The sequence below is a fragment of the Cricetulus griseus genome, chromosome 5 (genome assembly GCF_003668045.3).
Source record: "Cricetulus griseus strain 17A/GY chromosome 5, alternate assembly CriGri-PICRH-1.0, whole genome shotgun sequence".
Taxonomy (NCBI): Eukaryota; Metazoa; Chordata; class Mammalia; order Rodentia; family Cricetidae; genus Cricetulus; species Cricetulus griseus.
The window spans coordinates 149,590,786-149,608,280 of record NC_048598.1 but is presented as its reverse complement, the minus strand read 5'-3'; positions in this window follow the sequence as shown (position 1 = coordinate 149,608,280).

The following is a 17,495-nucleotide window of genomic DNA, read 5'->3' as shown; positions in this document are numbered from 1 at the left end:
CTTGTGCAACTTCCTGGAAGCCTCGTGCTTGAGGAGAGCCGATACAGTCATCTCCGCATCATCTTGCCCGCTCCTAGCTGTCCGCTTCCAGTGTCATTACAAGGCTCTAGGGGCCGTTCTTTGTTTAAGTATAGGCTAATGCACACACTGCTAGCACACTGGTATTGATTCTGGAGGGGTGAATGCTTAGAAATATTATTCCACAGGGTGCATTAGCCTTTTCTAGGTTCTGGGAAGAAGACAGGCTTTGTCCTAGACTGCTCCAAGGAGGCCCAAGTTTTTCTGCATGAGGTACAGGGTTGACAAGTTGGTTAGGAGATAGCTGGAGGTATATTGTAGAGGGGGGACATGACTCCAAGGTGGTACAATAATTAGGGTGATTCCTTTCACCTGGATACTGAAAAATGCTTCTGTTTACTCTGATTCCATGTGCTAATATAGACATCTCCATAGTTGTGTAGCTGTCTGTGCATACATGGTTCATATATGGAGATGAACACACTACATTGAGTAATAGCCAGATTTTCCTCCTTGGGATGGATTAGAATCTTGCCATGTGTCAAAAAGGCCAATATTGTCATATTGGTATAAGCTATTCTGAGAAATATAATTGTAATAATTTAGAAAGTATATTTCTGTCTCATTTGACAAAACTTTCCTATGATAATAAGAAATGTATAAGACAGATCAATTAAGGAGAGATATAAAAAATTTATTGCAGTATTTCTTACCTTGACAAATTCCCTTCCTGGACAGGCCTCTAGGTATAGCATTCTGGGAAGGTAGTTGGCCAGTGGAGATGTGTGCAGACAAGGTTCCAACCTTACATTTTTATACTAGCATGCTGTACAAATATCAATTCAAGTGAGAAGGCTTTGAAACAAGTATCTTAACTAATTTATTTAAAGCTATATATTTACATGAACATTTCTAGGTCTGCACTTGTATTAGTTACTTTCTCCAAGAAGAGGTTTATTTTGGCTCATGGATTCAGAGGACTGGAGTCTCTCAGGACAGGGATGTCATGGCACAGGATGGAGCACATTTATGGTGGCAGGAGTTTGAGGGGGCAGTTCCTCACATCTTCGTGGAAAGTAGAGTGCTGAATCTGAGCCAGAGGCAAGAATAATTACCAAAGACATGCCCATGTCTCACCTCCCAAACAGTGATACCAGTTGGGTACCAAGTGCTTAAAACAAGAACTTTGGGGGAATATTCCAGATTAAAACTGTTGAAACATTTATGTGCCCACCTTGGTTTTTCAAAGCAGAAAAACAAAACAAAACAAACAAAAACAACTTAGTATTGAGAGCTCTCTCATCCTTGCTGGTAATCGGAAACACTTTTCATAGGAGTATCACTTTTTATAGGACTTTGTACAGAGTACCTGACTGTGAGTTGTTCTGAATTAATAAGGCCTAAGGTTTCTTTTCCAGAAGCATGTATCTATTAGAATCTGAATCCTTGATTTGGCTTTAAGACTTGGTAAGGATAGAAAAAGAAGATTTTTCTCTTATAATCCACCAGCTATACTTTTCTCTGATCCCCAGACACAAAGCATGCACCAAATTCTTCCAGCCATCTTGCAACTGTGTGTTTGAGTCACACAGAGAACTAGGCAAAGAGTGTGGGACTTTCAGAACAAGTTCTCTAACTGGTTGGTGTCTGAACTGAGCCTGGCTCGCAGCCTATGCCATAACCTGTGCAGTTAGACAAATCCACACGTGGCTCAATACTTTGCTGTTGTGATCTTGGAACTTAACAGTATCTGCCTGGGGGAAATCTGCATTTCCATGTTATATTGGACTCTGTAAAGTATGCAGTCAGTTCTTTATAGTCCCTTTGGTGCTCCCTGAGCCTTTTGGGCATTTGGGTTTGAGGCTCTCTTATACCCTAGCTCCAAGACAGTTCAGATATAAGTTTAGAACTTTAAAGCTAAGACACCACTGTTGTTAAAGCAACTCAGAGAAAAAGAGCCCGCACCCCATAGAAAACTATCAGTGTGCACAGTAACTCAGTAGTATTGCATTTACAGGCAATTGGGGACATATTACATTATAGCTGATGATGTTTCGGAGGCCAGCTTTATGTGTCACCACCATTGCTTTCAGGGGAGAAATCAAATTCTCTCTGCAAAGCAAGCTAATTAAGCATCCTATTGGTTCAATGCTTGTACCAATTCTCTTGCCCTTTGTTTACTACTTGATTACTTTCATCACCTTCTTTGTTTAACTCTCATTTAACTAATTACACAACATATTTATGCTGGCTGGGAATGTTTTTTTTTTTTCACTCCCCTTCCCCCTTTACCCATCATCTTAGTCCCTCTCCCCAGGAGGCCAGGGACCTATGATTTGAGGTTATATTACTGCAGGAAGAGTTCATTTTTTTTAATTAAAAAGGGAATTACAGTCAATATAATGAGCCTTTCTCAGTCCTGCCTTACTAATGTCCCACAGTCCAGATTCAGTTACTATTTGTGGTAATGAGACTCTGGTGATCTGCTCTGGGCCTCAAGACAGGAAAGTGTTCTCACTTGTCATGACAAAGAGAAAGGGCTGTGCTCACTCGTGAGTCTATAGATTTGCAAAGTTGTCATCAATGATATGAGCAATGGTACCTTGAATGATGGTATGTGAGTGATGGTACAAGAATGATAGCACCTTGAAAAATGATAATATTTCTCTTTTTTTTTTTTTTTTTTTTTTTTTTTGGTTTTTCAAGACAGGGCTTCTCTGTGGCTATCCTGGAACTAGCTCTTGTAGACCAGTCTGGTCTCGAACTCCCAGATATCTGCCTGCTTCTGCCTCCCGAGTGCTGGGATTAAAGGTGTGCACCACCAATGCCCTGCTTCTTCTCAGAAGTCCAAGGGATCTAAAAAGGGGATTTGATGTCTCTTGGAACCCTTAGGGTAGAGTTTTCTTCAAGGATTGAGCCCCGAGACCTTCACACCATAGCAATTTTGATATTTACCATGGCTACCTTTGTCCAAGTCATAAAAGCATCTTACTTCAGAAAATTCCACCAGCCGTCAATAATGAACAAATGCATCAAATGCCCACCATCTGCTAAAGAGAAAACAACATAAAAAAACAAAACAAAAAACAAGGACAACCACAAGACCACACATATTTATTCCCTGGAGAGCTTGTCACAGAGTCAACACTGTATCATTGTCTGGGCCCTACTTGAAAATATTCTTGACTACTTCTTCCCTTGTTCTGCCACCTGAGATGAAATGGGCACAAACATCAGCATGCCCATGGGTACCCAATCATCTTCTCTTATTTAACTTCTTGTTATGAATGGCGGTTTTTTTTTTTTTTTTTTTTTTTTTTTTTTTCCAACTCATTACCTTCACTTACTGGTTCACTCAAAATCATCATCTTTGGCATCCTTTTGGTTTCCTCAATCCTTAGTACTCAATTTGTTTTCACTATACCTACAGTCCTGTCAGTGTTAGGACAGTTCTAAACTGGACATGGCAGGGCTGGTTAGCAGCCTCCAGGTTCTCATCTCTGGGCCACCCTTAACCCTCTTTATATCAGCATAACAATGGTTGTCACAGCACTGACACTGTCACTGCGGCTTCTCAGCTATGCCACTTGTGAAATAATCTGCTTGAATTTCACTTTTAATAGTCCAAACACTGACCTGTGTTCAATCTGATGTTCATGTTCCTGTGAATTAGGAGAATGGCTCTTTAAGAATAATTTTAATCACTATTGCAGGCAGCCTATTTACTATTAATAGCTAAAACAGGAAGCACATATGTAGCAGAAGTCTAAATGTAAAAATGAACACAGGTATGGCAGTATATTAATAAAAAGCCCTTACTGCTATTTTTGTTTAAAGGTAAAGATAAAGGAAAATGGTAGGCATAGCAAGCCTTAGAGATTCGTATTTCTTCAACACAGGCTTGGTGAGGTAGCTTTAACACCTGCTTCAGAAAGGCAGGTGCCCCAGAAAAGAGGCAGAAAACAAAGGCAAAAATAAAAACAGTCGTAAAACAGATTGCTCTGAGAACTACTAAAGGATCCAACTCATACACTGAGACAGGAATTTAGCAATAAATGAGAGTAGTTGATAATCAGATTTCTTTTTAAGTCTAAGCTTATTCTCCCATAGATGTACGTAAGGTGGTTTTGTTGCTTTTGTTGTTTTGTTTGTCTTCCTGGGTGCCAAATTTAGGGTCTTGAGTGTTCTAGAAGAGCACTCTACCACTAAGCTATATCCTCAGTCCTGGTAATTAGATTTTTAAACATATGTGTTTTAAATAAAACCAAGAAGGACTAGAGTGAGAAACCGAGGACCCAGAAAACAATATTATAATCATCTTAAGAAGAGATGCATTTCTCCCTGTTAGTGTTTGCTTTATCATCCTAGCCTCTGTTTTGGTTAACATCATTTGACTTATTTGTCACCAAGAAGCAAGGAGTGCTGGGGCAGTGGCGATGTCTTCTCCATGGGGTTGTAGTGAGGGAGTGGGGCTTCCATGGCTTATTTGCCAGAAACACTGAGGGGGAGGAGAGATGTCTCAGTGGATAGTGGCTCATGACCACCTGTAACTCCAGTTCCAGGGGGTCCAGTGCTCCCTTGGGCCTCTGAGAGATCCTGAACATACATGCTGCATAGAAACTCAGCAGGTGCATACACACACACGGTAAAAAGACAGAGACAGGTCCTGTACATACACATCATGCAGAGACGCACAGACTGGTGGCTGTCTCCTTTGGTGAATCTGAAGTTCTTTAGGAACAGAGTCATTTATTCTCCTTTAATGTATGAATCCTCAGCTAAAAATATGCTTGATGGTTTGGTTGGTGAGTTTTGAAAGAATGTTTTGATATATGCCCCCAGTAGGGAGAGTGGTAAGCCATGGTAGGCAGTGGTCCTTCCTGTTAACAATATCCTAATGGAAATAGATAGGACTGCTCTGGTAAAATCAGAAAAGCACAGAAACACAGTGGTGGAGTTGTTTGCCAGAATGAGCATCCTCAAAAATGAAGCAACTCGTGCAGGTAGCATGAGACTTATCAAAGTAAACTTAAAATTTACTTAAAGTACACTTTAAGTAAATTTTAAGTTTACTTTGATAAGTCTCATGCTATGAGACAAATGAGTTTGCTACCTGAGGATTTTCTTATGTCAGTAGCCCGTGGCATGGCCAGTTACTGAGTTCACATAGCACTCGTGTTCAAGTGGCAGAATCCTTAGGGAGACAATGAGTGGAATAAGGAAGCTGAGCTTTGGTGCTTGTTAGGGTAATTTCCCCAAACCTTGGTTTCCTTCCTAGTAAAGCAAGGGCTAAAATAAAAGGGCTGAATTTGAATGATTTTTAAAAATTTTCTATTAACTCAAATATTTTATATCTCACTTGCAGGGTTCTCTGTAACTTTTAATTGTTTAACCTTCTGACTTTGAATACCATACTCCCATATTTTAAATGTGTTTGTTGTTCTCATGTAGATGAAAACAGTTAGATGTCTTGTCTTAATCCAGGAGAACTGCTGTAATAATATAGAGGGCAGCTTTTCACAGAATCCCATTCTTCATAGTTGTGAAGGCTGGAGCTCCAAGATCAGGGTACTGCAGTTGGTGGGTAGTAAGTGGCCTCGGGAGGGAATTATGGGCACTCATCACATTTAATTGGATCTGAATGAGCTATGCATTGGCTCCACTTGCTAAAATCATCACACTGGGGTTTAGGGCTTCAACATATGTTTTTATAACAAATATTTAGACAATAGTGTTTATATGTCATTTTTCCTCACATTTGTGTGTGTGTTTAGCCTGAATTTCCCAGTACTTCATGGTTGCCAGCCCATAGTCAACACATAAGGTTTCATTTAAACCAACCAATTGTTTTCTTTCCCAGTAATCCCCCCATAGCTTCTCTATCTTGTGGATTCATTCATTTTTTTTTTAACCACAATATACACATTCAGTTAGTGATCAGGATAAAATATTTGGTTATTCTTGCCTTACCCATTGGGTATGGAATCTCTTAAGAAATTCATACTAGGGCCCCAGACATCTATATACAACATGAGTGGCTGCTTTTATTAGTTTGATCCCTATGGGGTTCCCATTTTTGTGGTCAAATAGTCAAATAATTATCAACTTTTTGTGGTTCAATAAAATAATTTGCTATCATAAAATATTAGTTTTTTTCTGTTTTTATATGTCAGTGATGAAAACCAGTTCTTAATGAGCAAGGGAAGTAATGCACAGAAGTCAAGGGCCTTGGTGAAGGCTGGGCTGGGCTGGATTTCTGCTACCAACATTGTGACTGTAGCAAGCTGGTTAACTTCACCAGGCTTTTGTATACTCATTTGAAAAATGGAAATTGTAAAGCCTGCCTCGTAAGCTTGTTGGTAATGTTCATGGCTCACAGAATGGCACCTGACATATGTTGACACTTGATAAGTGGTTATGAGGCTGTAACCACCATAGTACTTCTCAGCCACAATATATAAATGCTTCACTGCTAAATAAGTGGCTCCTCACAGACTGGAAGAGAAGTTGCTGTAAGAAATGGTAGGTTCCCGAGAAGAGCATTTCCTTTAGCATGACTTAGTGCCACACCGACTCGCACAAAACACATCCTGACAAGCTTCCTAAGGACATTTCTGAGGGGAATGAGAAATCAGTTGTCTTTTGTGTCATCCTCAGGTGACTATTTCAGGAGCACATTCTACAATTTATTTAGCACCTCAAAATTTACTTAATATTCCTCCTTTAATTTTTTTTATTTTTTGAAATAATAAAATCCCACTAAATCTATGAAGTTTGTGCATTTATGACAAATAGTTTTCATGTCTTGTTCTATAAAAATTGTGCTAAAATTGAAGTTTAGTGTTTAGTCATGAATTCAGATTTCTAGCCTCTGATAAGTTTTCCGGCCATTGAATTTATACTTCTCCAGTTTCCTGATTTATTTAGACATGACTATTCCCCATGCCTCAGTATCACCCCACTCTAAACCAATTGGTTCTGAATTTCCGACCTGGAAGAAAACATCGTCCCCCTCTCTCCAGGAAGATATTAGGAGTCATTTCCAGCACTCTGTCCCTCACCTGACTGCTGCTGAAGATTTGGTAAGGTTGAGCCTATGAGAATACTTCTTCTTCTTCTTCTTCTTCTTCTTCTTCTTCTTCTTCTTCTTCTTCTTCTTCTTCTTCTTCTTCTTCTTCTTCTTCTTCTTCTTCTGTCTAGTGGACTATGTTGGACTTGCTGGTTTCAATCAGGTAGTATCTCATGGAAGTCTCTCCTGTCTCTCCATGGTCTTTCTAGACACTTCTGAACCTTTCCCAGCTTGGCTATAGTGTGTGTCCAGGACAACTTCAGAATGCAGTGTGGCTAGTGCACTGTGGAGCAGAAAAGGGAGGAAACGCACGCTGAGTGCTGGATATGTGGCTGTACTAGACAGGCAATTTTAGCCTAAATTATTTGTTACATTTTAAATTTTGAACTAAACATTTATCTACTCAAAGTGTCCCTAAAGTTAGTGTGTGGTCACTGCACCTTGACTCAAAGGGGGAGCATGCCACCATCTCCAGCAGCGTTCACAATGGAGTAAAGCAGTGACTTTGGGGCTCTTAAAGAAAGTGGGTGGGGTGCCGGTGAGCTTAGGTTTCTGAGTGTAGAGGTTAGTCCACCCTCCTGCTAGCTGCCTACCCAGTCTTCCTAGGGCCTGCTTTTCTTTTCTTTAAAGTAGGTGCCTTGTCAAGCATTTCAAAGCTTGGAAACAATGTTTATGAAATACCTAGCATAGTGTGGGTTGGGGAGGGAGGTACAGGACATGCCCAGCAGTGATCAGTAGAGACTGAACTATTTATAGCTTGCCGCTGCCTTGTCCTTATTTTAGAACAGTTTCTGTTTCAGTTCCAGACCTGTGGGTCACCAGTGGTCAGACTATTGTACCAACTAGGCAGGAAATGGCATCACACAGTTAACACAGTAAAGAACTGGGGAGACAAATAGGGGTTCTACTTATGAATTTAGCCTTGCATCTCACCCCACAATCCTCAGGTCCTTTTAAAAACGTTTGCTCATTCCTCAAACTCTGTCCTCATAACTTATGAATTTATAAATAATAATTCTTCTATTATATGTTACTACTTACTCACACTGAGCTATTAACACATGTGCACTGTCTCCCCAAACAGTTGGGAGTGCTGTTGACAACAACACTCTGCCTACTCTTGTATTCTGCAAGGAATCTGGCACAATGGTACTCACAGGTGGCCCTGTGTGGAACTCAGGTGCAATTTGACTAGCTCTACTATGTTCCTGGTCTTTTCTGCTGCTCATGGAGCCTGAAGGCTGTTCTAACAGCTGGTCTTATGCCGGCTTTCCTAAGGCAAGGCCCCATGATCCACCTGCACACTGTCGTCATCACTCTGGGTATGGTGTTTCAGGAGCTGTCTAGATGTGGGGGAATTATAAGACCAAAAGATTTTGTGTGATTCCTGCCTAGGACAGCAATCAAATTTCAGCACGCATCAATTGAGCATCTGCTTAGTAACCATGATTGTGTACAACACCCATAGCAAAACAATAATAGGAAAGTCAGAAAAATTATAAAGCCATTTGACTAATTCTATTAAATATAAAGTGTTATGGTGAGGTCATGAATGTGTAGTTAATTCTGGCTCAGGGTTAAATCAGGCAGTAAAATTTGACCTAAACTTTGAGGAATGAGTCAGACTTCCATTTGGTTGGCTGTAGAATATTGTTAAGCACAGGGCCCACCATGTTATGGAAGAGATTATAAAAGTACACAAGGAGAATGAGAGGATAGAGTGTTTGAGATGAGGCCTGGAGAGAGTATGGAAAGGTTTTTCATGCAATTGCTATTTAAAAAGATTGCTTAAAATACAAATAGATATCTTGTATTCCTTTTATTTTGTTTCTAGTTTTAGTAAAGTGTTTCTATAAAAAAATTGGGGCCCAGTGAATAATTCAAATCAAAGTTAAAGCTCATAATGTTTTCAAAGGAAATCCCACATTTAAAAGTATGCATTTATTCTCTGACACAGGCCAATACCTATAGTATATTGCATACTTAAGTATAATTAACCTTGTAGTAGTTCTAGATATAATATTGAGTATTTAAACAGACACAGAGGTGATGCATACAGATGCAGAGGTGATTCAGGGCACACAATTGCCTGGAAAACTTTTCATTTAACTTCACAAGAACTCATGGGTTTATGAAGAATTGGAGTTGAGAATATCTTTAAGCCAATTTGATAACACCCAGTTTTCAGTTTATTTTTGGAAACCACGGCCACTCCCAAAATTTGAGGTGGTAATAGCTAATTTACCATAGCTTGTATACCGAGTTTAATGACTGAGAGCCTCATATTACATGTCATCCATAGAGATATTTATTTAGTAGACTAGACTAGCATTCATTAGCAAGTGGGCACCACAGATTCCATGCCACCTGTTCAGTAGGCTTGATGGGCTCTCATGTCTCTTTTCTTTTTTCTTTTCTTTTCTTTTCTTTTCTAAATAGAGAGTCCCTATAGCCTGGAACTCATTGTAATCCTGCTGCTCTAGCCTCCCAACATTAGCCACCATGCCTGTCCATTTTCTTTTAGATATTCCAACTCTATGGTCACAGCTTTCCTTGTGGTAGGACTTGCATCCTTTAGTCCTCATCATAACACCAGAACTTCTAAACCAATGTTCAGAGACACAGAGACAAAAACATCACTAAAATGAGCCCTCAGTTAAAACTTTAGAGAACCCTTGTTCTTTGTTCTCATAAGTGTTTTTAAACTGTTTTAGCTAATGTGCACAGATACATTTAATTTTAACAAAATGAAACCATTCTAACTATTAGATTGTTTGCCTTGAAGTGAAACTATTTCATTGCCATATATATCACATGATGTCAAGTTATCTTAAATTAAATTAAAGATCTTATCAAACTAGGTTAACTTTCTTACCCACCTCTTACAAGATGAGAGACATTGAGGTTTACAATTTTCTCCTTGTCTCTTATCTGATAAAGGTTAAAAACTCAAAATAGGGAGCTGGGGTTGACATGTGAAGCAGGCTTATTTCTAATTTAAATAAAATTAAATTTAAAAAACTCAAAATAGGTATAAACTACTCTCATCCTCATAATACCAACACATTTGAGCATGCATCCACTTCTAGGACTTCCTGGAACTTAAACACTCCACCCATTGTTGTCATTGTAATACATTACAACATTTAGTTAGTACTAATATTTGGACATTAAAAATCAAGGAATCTGGGCTGCTAAGACAGCTCAGTGGGTAAAGGTGCTCACTGCTAAGCTGTCAGATCAACTAGGTTTGATCGCCAGAACCCACATGGTAGGAGAGAGCCAACTCTCACAGGTTGGCCTCTAACTTCCACACATGCATGCTGTAGCACACCCAAGGCAACATCCCCAAGAAATAAAGACCAGTAACTTTATTTTCAAATATTGATTCTGAGTCTTCTGTTGACACGGTCTCTTCTGTACCTCTCCCCCAGAAGATGGACAGTTCCTACCAGAATTATGCGGTCTTACTTAAATTCCTCAAAGGTGGCTTTGCTTGCCTAGATTCTTATATTTCTTTCCTGAAGGAAAATTGGGATACATTGTTCAGGAGCTATAAGACATTCATGTGAAGCCATCTGGTCCTAAGACCCCCAACATAGACCAGGGCGAGTTTTTCAGTGCCCTCCACTCAGCTACTTGACAGAGTTCAAATAATTCTTTGAGAGCTGTATGTGCCCCTATGTTCTTTACTCGGCCCCATTCTCACTCTGTAAGGCCCACACATGGGTCCCAACATCCTCTTCACAGATCCTCCAAGATTCACATCTGTTTTTGTTCTAGACGAGTCCTGGCAGCCACGCTCAACAACCAGGATGTTTGAGGCAGGGAACCCTTTCGAGTTACCTTCTTAGGACTCTTCTTTTCTATCTTAACTCAGGAAAGGGGTTATCTATTTGTGGTCCATTGCCCTGTAAGAACATTGACATTGTGTTTCATGAAATAGGACTTACCTGAATGTGCTTTTAAATATGCAGGTCAGTACCCACTTCCCAAAAGATGACATTTCAGTATTTTAAAGCAACAACTATTTGAGACAGAAATTCAAAACTGCACTGTCTAGATCTTATGTGAACTTGACTTATATGTGTAAGTGCTTCGTTTTTGTTTTGTTTAATTTTGCTTTTTAGTGCTCTTCAAAAATTTTTCATGTTGACTTAAAAATTGTAAAGTCAGAGAAGAACTTTCCCACAGAAGTCTTTTGCTTTTGTAACTTTGGAAAAAATGAAACTTTCTTATGGCCAGTGACTGCAGGATCCTGAGCTAGGGATGGAAGAATTTCCATTTCTTAGGTTTACAAGGTCTTCAGCCTCAGAAATACCTGTAGGCATATCAAGGTTTGATGCCATGGTCAGTGGGATGCCATTTTGGCTGAGGGTTTGAAACATACAAATTTATTATAAGTTCGTGTAACTATTTTAATACCAACAATAAAGACTTCTAATTGCTGAGTGATCACATGTGTTAGGCTCCATGTTAAGAGATGCCACATACACATTTAAATCCTCAACACATACGTTAAAAGCTAGTTGAAGTACTATACTAGCTAGATTGTGGGTTCTATACACAACTATTCAATAAAAAGATTAAAGGCATTTTGGAGAAATTGCTAATTATAGAGCCAGTGTATAGGAAAAATTCAAGATAAACATAACCATTTTACAAAGGAAACATTCAAAAACAAAACTAAACAAAGCAAAAGGATGAACATTTCACAAGGGTGGGTAAGCTAAGAGAAGCCTAACTAAGCAGTTTCTGCCAAATCTAATAACAGTAGTGAGTTATAACTTAAGAATAAAATAAACACACACAGAGTGTGCGCTGTATTAGAAAAAGTGATTAGATACATAAATAAGCAGTAGAGACAAACCTTCATTACAGAATAATTCCAAATTATATACGTTAGAATTGCCATCTTCAGAAGGAAGAAATTAACTTGCTCTTGGGTGGGGGTGGGCTAGATTTAGAATTTTTGTTTTCAAGGAACAGGGTAAAGAAATGGGAAAATAGTAACTTTTTGACAAAGAAATATACAAACGTGATCTTAACCAAACAAAGAAGTTAATACATTAGAGATGTGTGACTATTCTGTATCTATGGTGTGATGTGATCATTTTATTATATTCTTTCCCCAAAACCTATAATCACAGTATTTTTTTGAGATAGATGTTCTTATGCTCCAGGTTGGCATTGAACTTACCATGTAGCTGAGGGTACAAACTAACAATTTGGAAAACTTCTCATTAGTGTTGGGTCTTAAACAAAGAGGTAAAATATTGTTAAAATAGCACTCTTCCACTGTTGCTTTGTGTCCTTAGACAATTTGCTTAAAATTTGCTGGATTATAATCCCCCTGTTGTGGAATGGAGATAGTTGTTTTAATACTCCAAGTATTAACAGATAATGCAGGTGTTTAGAGTGATGTCTGCTGCGGCGAGTGCCTGGCATGGAAAGTGGAAATAGTTAGTACCTTATTTCTGCTCAGTCTGAGCCCACTTCCCCAAGGCTCATCTCCATCTTGAACTTTTCTTCTTGCCTTGATTCCTTCCTCTCTCTAGACATATGCCCAGATCTCTTCTCAGTTAGAAACAACCAAAGCCTACCTCTGATTCTGATTTCTTATGGTCTTCCCAGTTCTTTCCATCAGTATGCTTCCTGGAGGAGGACGACACTGGACAATTTGCTAAGCCGGCTCCTACACAGGAGTGATCTGGATCCGGGTGCATGGAGATGGCTCTCACTGAAGTCACCAGAGAAACTGCAAAGTGGGCACTGGACTTTAGTCACCTAGCATCCTTTGCTGTCCTGGTGGCCCTCTGTATCTTAGGGAATGGCCTACCTCATTTGTGGATCTTCATGCCACTGTCAGTTTAGTTCAGGAAAACCACAGTGGACACAAAGCCAGGCCAAGCTAGAAAGTCTGGGGAGTGAGAGCAAGGGGCAGTTACTTGATGCTGCTGGTGCATCCCCACCCTTGACAGTTCTTTTCTTGTCTTTTCTGTGGACTGCTTCCATTCTGTCTTTGGAGTCGGGCCTGCTTCATACTCCTTCAGTCTGTGTTTTTGAATCTGTTAGCTCTGTTGCTTACAGAGAACTCTTGACTGGCATGCGCCTTAACTGGTAAGTTAAGGAGGTGTCCCATCTTTGTGTGATGTATTTTTCTGACACTGCAGACCTGTTCTCATATATTATCACTGGTCTCACCACTCCTGATATGACACTGCGCTGGTTGTCTCCTCTTCACCTGGTTTCTCTGAGTCCCAAGTTGTCCAGTGGTTTGTTCTCACACTAACTCCAGCTTTTTGAATTGTATACAGACCCTCTGGCAGGAGGGGAAAACCACCGGTCCCTTTTCTGGATAATGTTTCTAAAGGCATCAGACAAAATACATAGAATGACACTGAGATGCAGCTGTAAAAATATTTCTGATACAGGTATGAATGCTTTTGTTGTTGGTATTTTAATTTGGTATTGTAATTTTTAGACAGAATCTTAGTGCAGAATGGCCTGGAACTAACTCACTGTAGCCCAGGCTAGTCTTAAACTCACTGCAATCTTCCTACTTCAGTCTCCTAAGAGCTGGAATTGCAGGTTTGAGTCATGACGACTGGCTAAAATATGTCTAGATGATTTTTATTTTTGTTACTGTTGTTTGGTTTTGATACAGGATCTTACTATGTAACCCAGCCTGGCCCCAAATGTTCTACTTTTCAAAACCTCCACACACAAGTGCAGGGTTATGGGTGTTATAACCATGCCTTAGTATTTCTTCCCTCCCTCCCTCCTTCCCTCCCTCTCCCCTTCTTTCCTTCTCTCCCTCCCTCCATCTTTCCCTTTCTCTCTATCTCTCTTAATACACTAAATAACAAGATCCACTGTTAGGTCTAATAACTACTATAATTTTAAGCAGTAATTATGATAAACGTGTTCTCAGAATACACTGAACAACTGTGATGCGTTTTTTTTTCTGGTGATCACAGGCATTTCTAATATTTCTGGGATGTGTTTTCTGTATTTATAATTGAAATTATTGGGGGATGTTTCAGTTAGTGAGCACGAGGTTTTAATTTTTCTCACATTTAAGTTCTGTGACCTTCTGAATTCTATCCACGACCTCATGAGGAGTCCAAGAACTCCACGACAGTGTCCCTGCCTACACCTCCACATGGAGCTGTCATCTGTGCCAGTGCTTAATATTGCTTTCCGTATCCCCAGGACTCAACTTTGTCCTCAGCCTGGATGCCAGAGATCATGCCCTGAATGTCTCCAGGCAGTCGTCCTGCACTTCTTTCTCTTAGAAGTTCCTCATCGCCTGTCTGTTCCATGGCAGCTCCTGGTGTGGTCCTCTTCCATATACCTTCCACAGAGCTCTTGGGACATGAAGAGCCATTCTCCTCTGAACGGAGCAGAACTTTCCCTGAGATGCTCAGTGATTGTCGTCTTGCCTGAAGGTTGAAACAGAGTTCTTTACATGTTATGAGAAGCCCATCCACAGGCAACAGCATGGCCTCCATCTCCTACCACTTTCTTTTCTGAATCCCCCATTCTCTGTACCCATTGCTGACACAACTCACTTTGATAGTATATACACGTGTTCTTTCATGCATGTCTTTTGACTCCTTATACCTTAGCTTTGTCCACCTGTTAACTCCCACTCACCTCTCAGGACTGGGCCAAGGTGCTTCCTCCTAGGAAAGCTTTTGATGCTTGGCATATAGTTCTTGACTCACTTCCCTCTCCCTCCCTCCTTTCATGCTTGAGCCTAACATATACTTCTAATGAGGGTCCTGCTACATTGAGTTACCATTATATATTTAAACATTTTTCTTTTCCCATCAAAGTGTAAAGTTCTTGATGGGAAATGTTGCATTTTGTTTATGTATGTCTTAACTCATAAATGATAGGGACTATTATATAGTCATTACTTCCAAGAAATGTTGGTTGACATATTTAATACTACTGAAAAATTACTAATAGGCAACTAATGCAAATTGGCTCATTTTAGAGGATGAGAGCAAATTAATCTCCTCCATTATAAATTGAGGGCAACATTTAGCATCGCTGTGTAATGTAATTGGACTTCTCTACTGAAGAAACCAGGTCAAGGAGCTGCTGTAGTGCAGGAAGACTGAAGCTGCACACACTTTAAAACTGGTCTGCAGGTTTGATAAACTGAGACTTTTTTTTGTTATTGTCTTTTTTGTTTTTTTTCTCTGTGTAGTTTTGGAGCCTGTCCTGGAACTAGCTCTTGCAGACCAGGCTGATCTTGAACTCAAAGAGATCCGCCTGCCTCTGCCTCCCAAGTGTTGGGGTTAAAGGCATGCGCCACCACCTCCTAGCTAAACTGTGACATTTTAATGTATTGTTTTAGTTAGATTATTAGTTTGCATGTTACTGCTATTTTTCCAAAATGATAAATGTTTATCTGAACTGAGGTTATATTTGTAGAAGCTCTAAGGGAAAATGGTCAAATGTTTAGGAATATTTGTGGGTTCTTACTATGGGGTGATATACATGAATTCAGAGATTAGAAGATCAGGCTTGGTGATAAAAATTTGTAATTGTAATTCCCACACTAGACAGGAGGATTACAAGTTCAAGTCCAGCCTGGACTACATAACAAGACTTTGGCTTAATAACTTTTTTTAAAAAAATAAAATCACTGATTAGTGAATGGGAAATAATCTTATGGTGGATAATTAGGCATGGATGCTATCAGCTCATATGATACTGTTATAGATATTAGGAAAAGACATTCCTTCCTCAAAACACTTCACTACCATCTCTAGGAACTTCCCTAGTAGACTGATCTATTAGAGTGATGCATGTTCCTGCCATCTTCTGGGAAACTTCACTGGTATTCATGCAAATCTATGGTATTTTAGGTGTGATTTTGTAGACATAATGCATAGCCTAGCCATCCTAGCCAAGGACTCTACTTGCTTTTCTTCTGGTATGTGGTTTTATGATAAATTGGTTGTTTTTTGAAAGGTGGTAAAAGTTTGTAGATTAAACAAAATAACAGGCATGCTTTAGTAAAGGCTTGGAGGACTTGGCTTTCAGCTCATCCAGATGACCCAAAGCCACATGAGGACAAGTGATTCATACAGCATCATCACTACACATCTAAGGGTACCGTTGGCTTCAGGACTCCAAAGAATCAAGTGTGTTTGCTGTTTTTCCATGGGAGGGTATCCTACAGAAGTTCTCCATGCCCCATTCTGCAACTCTGGGGCAGATTTCCAAGTACAGAGCTTAAAGTACATCAAATAGGATTTGATCTTTGCTACATCTTAAACTTTGTTGATTTCTAATTCAGAATCCCTGTTTGTGTGCAATTCCTGGGATTGATTTTCAACACAGGATTCCAGGAACATTTGTCTCCTGGTTAAAAATGAACATTCATTTGTTTTCTTAACAAGGATGAAATTTTGGGTCCAAAATAATTTGTATATCTTTTGTTTTCTTTATATTCACCTCTTAGTTTGGTCTCCAATCTGTGTGTTGGGCAAAGTCTAAGAATACAGGGAGACAAGAACAGTTTACTCCAGTTGTACTCTGGAGTAAATTTCAAGGTTAGAGGAAAGCCCAGATTTCATAAAGCTGGGAGGCGAATGGAACAGATACTGATTGAAGGCGAACTTGTTAACTTAGGAGCTAAGACAGTGTGTCAGATTCCCTGGGGAACAGCAGGAAGGGAAGACAACTGTGGGGCGTAGGGTCAGTGGGAAGATGCCTGGACCAGCCCCAGACTCCTACTGAGTGAGTACTGGTGATCATGCAGGCTGTGTTTGGAATGGTTACCAGGGTTGGTAAAGATCTCTATAAATCATCCTTGGACTGATTGGCCTCAGAGCTCTGCTGTAAGTTTCTATTAGGGCAGATACCTGCTGAGGTCCCAGGTGCAGAGGAGATCTGGAGAAACAGCAGCTGGCAGGCTGGACTCAAAATTAGGCTTGGCTCAGGGACCAGCCTTGGATGGATGGGGCCTTCTTTTGTAACAATAACTCAGCTGGTGAACATTGGCTTCTAAATGTGGATGGGGTTTAAAGGATTTTTGCCTTTATAGAGCTGCCAAAAAAAATGGACACATACCAAATACAAACAAAATAAAGTAGGGTGAACAGAATGCTTCAGTGGAGTTTAGGAAGAGGAAATCCTGAAGGCATTCAACATAAGACACTATCTACTTTCCTTAGAAGAGACTTCTCTAAGAAGGCAGTCTATAAAACATGAAAAAGTCTCTCATTTTTCAGGGAAGCATGCTCATTTCAAATATACATAATACAAAATGCATCAAAGAAACAGAAAAAGAAGAACTGGATGTTAAAATATCTTATTTTAAAATATGTTTATTTACAAAAGAGTTGCAAAGATAATAGAATATGTTCACAGCTATCATCTGTCT